Raw genomic sequence first — 10040 nt, 5'->3', positions numbered from 1 at the left:
ACGAGGTTCGGTAGTAACTTGATCTGAAGTTACATGATCATCATCATTAGCTTCCTCACTAATCGGTCTAGTAGTCACAGGAACATATTTCTGTGATGAACTACTTTCCAATAAGGGAGCAGGTACAGTTACCTCATCAAGTTCTACTTTCCTCTCACTCACTTCTTTCGAGAGAAACTCCTTCTCTAGAAAGGATCCATTCTCAGCAATGAATAACTTGCTTTCGGATCTGTGATAGAAGGTCTACCCAACAGTCTCCTTTGGGTATCCTATGAAGACATATTTCTCCGATTTGGGTTTGAGCTTATCAGGATGAAACTTTTTCATGTAAGCATCACAACCCCAAACTTTAAGAAACGACAACTTTGGTTTCTTGCCAAACCACAGTTCAGATTGTGTCGTCTCAACGGACTTAGATGGTGATTTAGATGGTGCCCTTTTAAACGTGAATGCAGCTGTCTTTGATGGATAACCCCAAAACGATGTTGGTAAATCTGTAAGAAACATCATAGATTGCACTATATCCAATAAAGTACGGTTATGACGTTCGGACACACCATTATGCTGTGGTGTTCCAGGTGGCACGAATTTGTGAAACTATTCCACATAGTTTTAATTTAAGACCAAACTCGTAACTCAAATATTTGTCTCTACGATCAGATCGTAGAAACCATACTTTTCTTTTTACGATGATTTTCCACTTCACTCTGAAATTCTTTGAACTTTTCAAATGTTTCAGACTTATATTTCATCAAGTAGATATACCCATATCTGCTCAAATCATATGTGAAGGTCAGAAAATAATGATACCCACCGCGAGCTTGAACACTCATCGGATCGCATACATCAGTATGTATTATTTCCAATAAGTCAGTTGCTCGCTCCATTGTTTCGGAGAACGGAGTCTTTAGTCATCTTGCCCATAAGGTATGGTTCGCAAGCACCAAGTGATTTATAATCAAGTGATTCCAAAATCCCATTAGCATGGAGTTTCTTCATGTGCTTTACACCAATATGACCTGAACGGCAGTGCCACAAATAAGTTGCACTATCATTATTAACTTCGCATCTTTTGGTTTCAATATTATGAATATGTGTATCACTACGATCGAGATCCAATGAACTATTTTCATTGGGTGTGTAACCATATAAGGTTTTATTCATGTAAACAGAACAACAATTTAATCTCTTACTTAAATGAATAACCGTATTACAATAAATATGATCAAATCATATTCATGCTCAACGCAAAACACCAAATACCACTTATTTAGGTTCAACACTAATCCCGAAAGTATAGGGAGTGTGCGATGATGATCATATGTCACATCCCTAGTTCTATTAATGCCTAGTGCTAGCATCTGGTGTTGCATCATGTTTAAATTTCAGTTAAACCTAAAATGGGGATTGCCTAAACCCTAGCACCAAATGAATTCAACTAGGTTCAATAAAAAAATATTTTCAATGATCCCAATTGCCCTTTAGAAAAGTTCATGATTTTTGTTAAAGGTGAAAACCTCTGCCAAAAGTCATGCAACTATTTCTAGGCCATTCTGGATTTTTGAACTAAATCATATAGTATTTGAATTTGGGCATTTAAATACTATAAAATAATTAAAATGTTCAAATAATCCTAAACTGAAATGTTCCATGTTGGATATATTCCAAACAGTGGCCATGAGCAGTTTGGAGATTTTTGAGTGTGCCTAAATATTTTTAATAAAGCCCAGAACAAAATAACAAAATAGAAAAGAGAAATAAAATAGAAATGGAGAGAGAGAACCTCACCTGGCCTCACTGTGCAGCCCACCTAGTCGGCCCAGCTGGCGGCCCAGCCAGCTGGCCAGCCCATCGAGGGCAGGGGCGTCTTCTTCCTCCTGCCAGAAGGCAGAGGAGAAGACAGCCACGGCGCCGCGGCGTGCCACGCCGGCAGCTGCCTGCCTGGCTGCCCCCTCGTCGCCCTGGCCTTCCTCCGCAACGCCACGTGCCCCCTGGACCCTCTCTCGACCTCTCCCATCGCCTCTCCCCTCCTCTCCCTTGCTCTCTCCCGCGACGGCTGACGCGGCCATGGAAGCGCTGCCGTGAACCACCGCGCTCCCCGACCCCCTCTCGCCTTCCCGTGTTGCGTGGAAGCTGCGCCACTGTCGCCTACGCCTTCTGCACCGAGCCAAGCGAGCCGGGAAGCCCCGCTTCGTCCTCGGCGTCGTCTTCTTCAACCACGGCCGACCGAGATCGCCGCCGTCAATTCGCCATCGCAGAAGCTTCCCTGAGCCCGCTGAGTTTCTCTCCCGACCCCTTGTGAGCTCCTGCACCTTCCCTATGCTCGCCCCCTCTCCGTTTCTCTCCGCTAGCTCGATTCCGCCGGAGCCGAGAGCTCATCGCCGCCGTCCTTGGTGCCGCCGTCGTTTTAGCCACCATAGCTCGTGCCTGATCACGTCAACGCGTTCGGTGCCTTCCCAGGAGCACGCAGCTCCCACCAGCTCCTCCTCCCGAGCACCCTAACGCCGAGCCCGCACCAACCCCAAACTCCGGCCGCCGCCTTTGAGCTTGTGGCCGTCGACTCCGGCCACCCCAGGCCCGGCTACTGCCACTAGGCGACGTGCTGCAACGCCAGCTACTCGTAGAGCCCAACCGCGGCTCAAGCCGCGGCCTGTACACGAAACCCGAGCAACTTCGGCGAGTTGCCGCCAAGGTTTTGGTCGCCGGCGACTTAACTCCGGCCGTGCCAACGTGGCACCATCATTAGTGGCTAATGACGCCACTAAACTAACCCCTAGCTCACTGACGAATGGACCCCACACCTAATTAACCCCGGGTTTAGTTTCATGTTTAGATTAGTGCTAACCCTATGGACCCCACGTGTCAGCTTTGACTTTGGTTAAGTCAACGTTGGCCGGTCCCACTTGTCATCCACCCAAACCAGTCTAAGACACTGACGTGTGGGTCCCAGCCGTCAGGTTTGACCTGGGCTGACGCCTTTGACCTGCTGATGTCACGGTGACGTAATGCTGACGCAATAATTCATTTTCTGGAATTAGTTAATTCTAAATAATTCAGAAAATTCCAGAAAATGCCCAAAACTTCTAAAAATCATAGAAAATCAACCGTAACTCCAAATGAAATAAATTATATATGAAAAATTATCAGAAAAATTCTGTTTATGGCATTTTCATGCATGTTTGAACAACTTAACCTCACTGTTTAGTCCAAAACATGATAATGCACTATTTGAATTCATAGTTTGAATTTGAATTTGAACCTAGGGTTCAAACCAACTTCATTTAATATGGTCACTAGTTGCATTAGCTCAAACAACAGCATATTGCCATGACATGATCATGCATCATATTGTGCATTGCATTGATTGTGATTCTTTCTCTGTTGCCGGTATTTGTCCCCTCTCGATAGACGTGGTTTCAACGATGAGATCGATGACACCAATGAAGAACTATACTATCTTCAGAAGTGCCAGGCAAGCAAAACCCCCTTGTTCATTCCGATACAATCCCACTCTCTCGCTCCTACTCTCTTTTACTGCATTAGGACAACAACGATTCAACTGTTACATGATGCGGTAGTTGAACCCCTTTCCTCTGCATGACCTGTCATTGCCACAGTAAATAGATGAAACCCACTAGCATGAGTAGGAGTTGTTTGAGCCCTGATGTGCCTACTCATTCATGCTTGTTTGTCATGCCTGCTATTGCATAGAGTTGTTTCGGGTCTGATTCATCGGGAATGAATTGGAATGGTGATGAATATGTCCTATTGGGTGTGAGCTAAGTGCATGAACACGATTTGGTAAAGGTAGCGGTGAGAGGCCATGTAGGAGTACATGGTGGGTTGTCTCATTGAAACCGTCCTTAGGAACTGAGTTCTATGTCTGTGATCCATGAACAACTACTACCACCCATTGGGATCCTTAATTGACCCTCTCGGCTTCTTAATCACCCTAGTCCTCTGTCCAGGAGTTGCAACTAGTTTCTGGTGTTTGTAGGATATGTGTTGGCGGCCGTGCATAGCGCTGACCCCAGGAGTGGGCTATGTTGCGGTAGATACACCGTGGCCGGGCATGCCGGGCGCCCGTTTGGTGTCTCGGAACCCTGTACACATCATTCGGGGCCGTATGTGGAAACCTCGGCTGGACTCCTTGTGGATGGAACCTGGATAGGCAATAAACCTGGACTAGAGACTTGAGTGTTTAGGTAGGCCGTGGCCGACACCCTCGTTGGGCTTCCGCTTGAAGGTTGCCGAGTACATGTCGTGTAAACGACGGTAAGTGGTGGGAGCGTGTGTGAAGAAGTACACCCCTGCAGGGTTATCATTATCTATTCGAATTGCCGGATTCCTCGGATATGGAAACTTGGACCCCTTGCATAGTTCATAGACAAGTGAAAGTGGATACCCTAAAACTCGCAAGATAAGCGTGAGTGCTATGGATGGCCTTCTCGTAGGGAGACGGGAGCGGATCCATAGTGGTGTATTGAATGGTGAATATGTGGACTCGTGTGCGCCACCACAAAAGAGTTGCTTGCAGTTGTAGTTTAGGATAGCCACTGAGTCAAAGCTAGCTTGCTGCAGTTAAACTCCACCACCCCCCCTTGTTGATACCGATGCATATGTAGTTTAGTTCTGATGTAAGTCTTGCTGAGTACCTTTGTACTCACGTTTGTTTAATTTATGTTTTGCAGAGAGACTTCAGTCTCGCTAGTAGTTCCGCGTGGACTTCGACGTTTAGCTTGATACCCCAGCTACGATCTTGTACCCTTGGGAGGGTCTGGTATATAGTCAGGATCCTCAGCCTTCTTCATTTTTAGTTGTCTGTACTCAGACAAGTTAAGCTTCCGCATGTGCTTTGACTTGTATGCTCTGGATGTTGGGTCAAGAGACCCATGTTTGTAATATCTCGCTCCTCGGAGCCTAATGAATAAATACTTGAATTGTAGAGTTATGTTGTGATGCCATGTTGTATTTACACATGTCAAGCATATTGTGTGTATGATTGAAATGCTTGGTATGTGTGGGATCCGACAATCTAGATGTTTATCCTTGGCACCCTCTCTTATGGGGAAATGTAGTCTAGTGCTTCCATGAGCCATAGTAGTCCGCTACAGCCCGGTTCACCGGAGTCCTGTTAGCCCACTACTACTGCTCAGGACACTTGACTGGCCGGCATGTGTTTCACTTCGTTCCTGTGTCTGTCCCTTCGGTGAAATGTCACGCGGTGACATCCGGAGTCCTGCCTAGCCTGGTACAGCCCGGGTTCCCGGAGTCCTGTTAGCCCAGTGCTACAGCCCAGATTCACACACTGCTGACCGACATGCTCGATGTGATTCATGTATGCCTATCCCCATAGGTTAGTGCCGCTTTGGGTTAACGACTAGCCATGTCGGCCCGGGTTCTCTGTCATATGGATGCTAGCGACATTATCATATACGTGAGCCAAAAGTCGCAAACGGTCCCGGGCCATGTAAGGCGACACCCGTGGGAATACCGTGCGTGAGGCCGCAAAGTGATATGAGGTGATACCGGCTAGATCGATGTGACTTGGAATCGGGGTCCTGACAGCGTTGGTATCAGAGCCTGACTGCCTGTAGGATTACCAAGCCAAGCCGGTCGAAGTCGTGTCTAGAAATGCTTTAGTTATGTAAGGGAATTGATTGTGGAAGGGAACGTAAGGCTCTGTTTACTCCTTTACCCGATGCCTTCTGATCTGAGTCAACCTCTTCTTTTCTACGGGGTTAAGAAACTAGGCTTTCTCCTCTATCTATCAGGATGACGTGTTGCTAACCCGTTGACTTATAGGATTGATGGATTCACGCCGCAGTTCTGTTTCCAGTACTTCCGTGTGTTCATAATTGGTCTCGGAACCTTGATGTTATGATGTTGAGTGGTTATGCCACCATTTTGCAGGATGTCTCAAATCTTTTTGAGCATTTACAGCCGTTATGCTGTCCGAGTCATCCCAGGTTTCCAAGTAGTCTGATGCATTTGCAAACCCCTTCCTCCTGTTCCTGATGTCCAATTGGGCCAGATTAATCACACTAATCGGTGAGTTGAGGTACTCCATTACCCCAACATATATGTTGGAGCTATTATTATGACCCTAGGTGTCTTAGAGAGTCACCTAGTGATCTAGCCTTGTTTTTATCCCCAGTGTGTGATTCTGGCCATTATTCTCGAAAGCATCCCGTGATGCCATGTAGTAGTAGGTACTCTATTCATGGGTTCTTGAACCCGAGATTCACCCTACTTATCTCATGTTGATAGTGTTGCTAGTTTCTTTAGGATATTAGTAACCTTTGCGATAGTCCTCGAGGTTCGTGGTACATCCTTCTTCTAGTTATCATGGACCATTCTTGGCAGGAGTTCTTTTGAACCAAAAGGTCACGACAAAGTGCTCCTGATGAGTTCTCCATTCTATGTTGTGACTCTGCCAACCCTACCTTCCTGCATGGGTTATCTGGAAGAAATATTATGAACTCGTTCGACATACTAATCCATGCATCCACAACTCAGAAAGTTATATGTTCCTTTGAGTTGTCCCCCTTTCATTATATTCCGACCCTCATCTATCAATTGATAGACAAGAGTATGTGAGCATTCGTTCATCGGTGCCTATTATTCTTGTGGTCCGTCGAGCCATTCTATTTTAGAATGACTAGGAGAAACAAACTCCAGTACCTCATCCATATCTAGGATTGGGTCAAAGCAATTGGATTCCGCAGATCAAAATGCCAATCCAGCTTTTGCTCTGCTCTACCTTGGAGTGTTACCATCTTTCTGTCAAGAGTGTCATGAGAATTGCACCACCTCTTACGAATTCTTGACGTAGTAATACTTCTTGCCATCATTGTTACTTCCTCGGTTCCCGAGTTATTGTAACCGGAATGCTGACAAGTGAATCGTGATGTGTGAAATCAATACTGCTAGCAACCCCATTACTTGGTAGTAAATGGACAATATTCTCATTCTTACCGTGTTGGGTTTTGACTCATCATTCTAAGATAGATTGTGCTACCTAGTACTTATTTCCGGTGCACTCTTCGATCAATGAGTTAGGATTATTCAATTCCTCACTCTTTTGATCATATCATCTTGCCCTGAAAAGCAAGATTGTTCTCGAGCTTAGTAACATATCGGTGGTTCGTGATTTTCCGAAGATCTTCTCGGAAGTATTACTTGGCCGTCACCTGACCGCTATGTTGAGTTCATGATCAAGTTGGTTTCTTATAAACCACCCCTTCTCCAAGAATCTGTGTTGGATATCCCTGAGCTAGTTGGTTGAGCTAGACAACAACTTGGAGAATTGGAAGATAAAAGCTTGTCTGACTTAGTTCATGTTAAGGGATATCTTCTGTGTGTGTGTGTGTGTTGAAGAAAGATGATATCTCCATAATTGGTCCTCGTGATCAGTTGTTGGATCTATCGCCTTGTCAAAACTTTGACTTGAGTATGGGCTATCATCAAGTCAAGTCAGAACCAACGATGTTCGTAATGTTGTCTTACCCGTGGTTGATCCCTCGAGCATACACCATTACCTCTCTTGGTCTCACCAATACTATCCTCGTGTTCACATGATGGTGGAAGTCCAGTGATATGGAAATTCCGATGAGTTGTTGTTGAGCCCATCAACAACATCTTGTCTCCTCCATGATTCATGTTGAACATTGAGCTAGTGTTGGGAACTTGTGTGAGCATTTTCTTCATGCCCCGTTCATGAGGCATATGTTTGGATGAAAGAAGTGACTTCCTCTAATTCATGTGCACTCGATGTAAGTTGCCGCCATGAATTTGAGAAAGGTTTGTTTTGTTTTCCTTGGAATCATCCCAAATCAGTCATGCATATGTGCGAAGTATTCTATGGTTTGGTAGATTAATTACCTCCACTCCATATGTGTTCCTAGCACACCAAGCCACTGATTGATTTGTTCAAGGAGAAAGGGTTCCTTCATAACAACTAGTCATGACTTATGTTAGGACTTCATTATCCTGAATGATGGTTCCCAACCTGAATTCGGTAGTGTTTATTATAAGACTACTAGGTGGTCATGCTTGTCTAGGACCGCATGTTCACATGTGTGTAGCATAGCCAGCTCATGTTTTGGAGCTTGCTATCGTAGTTCATTCCCCGAGAATCTCGCAACGTCATCTCGTCAAATTGTGTTGCAAACCTTCATTTTCCTTTCTAGACTCGATGAGTCTGGAATATCCTGACACCAACCAAATCTGAATCTCAGGCAGATATGATGGTTGGAGCGTTTTCCAAGAACTATAATATTGGTCTCTCGATAACCGGTAAAGTGGATGTCGTGGCCAACACATCCAGCCGGAAGACCTATTATTGTAGTATCTCGATTGAAGAAAATTGGCCACCTTCCCATGAGGATTTCGTAGGATTTACCTCCGTAGTTAATCCTTACGGATTCTTGAGCTTCCGAAGTCCGACCTTTACTTGATGTCCTAGATACCAAACCGTATCAATAAATGGGTTATCCTAGCACATCAAGGAGAACATTAGAAGAGGAGTGCTAAATGTCTCTCGGCCGATCATCCAGATTTTGTTCCCTTGGCCTCGCTAAGGTGAAATCTGAGAAAGTGTTATCTTCCTTTGCATCTGCATTATCCATCACCATTCATCATGGTGGTATGTTGTGTTGCCAGGATCCTTGACACGGATATTGGTAAAACCTTGATGAATATGGAGATGCTCAAGTTCTTGAGAGCACGCGCTAGCACCAGGTTTTATCATTGGCGTTAACTGGGATTTGCTCCATGTTTCCTAGGTTATGTTATAACCTTTTCAAACAGTGGACTCACTCTCGACTGTTGAGTTCTTCCCCAGTTACCAGAATCATTCCCAACATTTGCATTTTGTTCCCAGCTTGCACCTCAGTAGTTGTTGTTCAGGATCATCTTCAAAGTGGACATACCACGAGTTCCATCCATCTCCGATGATAAGCAAAAATCATCCATTGCGTTGTCTTCAACAAGGTAGTCCACATCATACATCCTAGTCCAAGTATGCCATCTCTTCAAGCTACCTCAAATGATCAATTGTAAATTGCCTTAAGCTGGTATGAAGAGTTTCAATGATCTCTGAATCAAAAGTAATTCTTTTTGCCACTTAAGGGAATATTTCTGCGAGTCACTTCCCTTAAGATGTTTCGTTATGGTATCATGGCAATTATCTCCTCGCTACTTTGAAACCATGCATCATCCTACTTAAGCGTGGAATTGTTGCCTACCAAATTTGAACCTTTATCATCCGCTTCTTTCCATCACCCCTAATGTGTTTTTCGTGTCTCAGCTCAAGAGATGTTTTATATCTCACTCCATGAGTTGATCTTGAGTGCTCGATCTCCAAGGAGATCGATTTCTGTAGAATTTCTTTCTGCCGTCATCATGCTGGATGAAGATCCCGAAAGCAAAGACGTCAAGATCAAGATGACGAAATGAATCAACATCCTCGGGAAGGGCAGTTGGATCGAGAAGACTGCGATAGTTTTGTGACCCCCCCTTCCTTCTTACCTCACGTCTTGAATCTCGGGCCGAGATTCTTGTCTAGTGGGGGTGAGTTGTCACATCCCTAGTTCTATTAATGCCTAGTGCTAGCATCTGGTGTTGCATCATGTTTAAATTTTAGTTAAACCTAAAATGGGGATTGCCTAAACCCTAGCACCAAATGAATTCAACTAGGTTCAATAAAAAAATATTTTCAATGATCCCAATTGCCCTTTAGAAAAGTTCATGATTTTTGTTAAAGGTGAAAACCTCTGCCAAAAGTCATGCACATATTTCTAGGCCATTTTGGATTTTTGAACTAAATCATATAGTATTTGAATTTGGGCATTTAAATACTATAAAATAATTAAAATGTTCAAATAATCCTAAACTGAAATGTTCCATGTTGGATATATTCCAAACAGTGGCCATGAACAGTGGCCATGAGATTTTTGAGTGTGCCTAAATATTTTTAATAAAGCCCAGAACGAAATAACAAAATAGAAAAGAGAAATAAAATAGAAATGGAGAGAGAG

Source organism: Triticum urartu, chromosome 2A (assembly GCF_056163025.1).
Source record: "Triticum urartu cultivar PI428250 chromosome 2A, HENAU_Tu73, whole genome shotgun sequence".
In the NCBI taxonomy this organism is placed as follows: Eukaryota; Viridiplantae; Streptophyta; class Magnoliopsida; order Poales; family Poaceae; genus Triticum; species Triticum urartu.
This window is presented reverse-complemented; position numbering follows the sequence as displayed.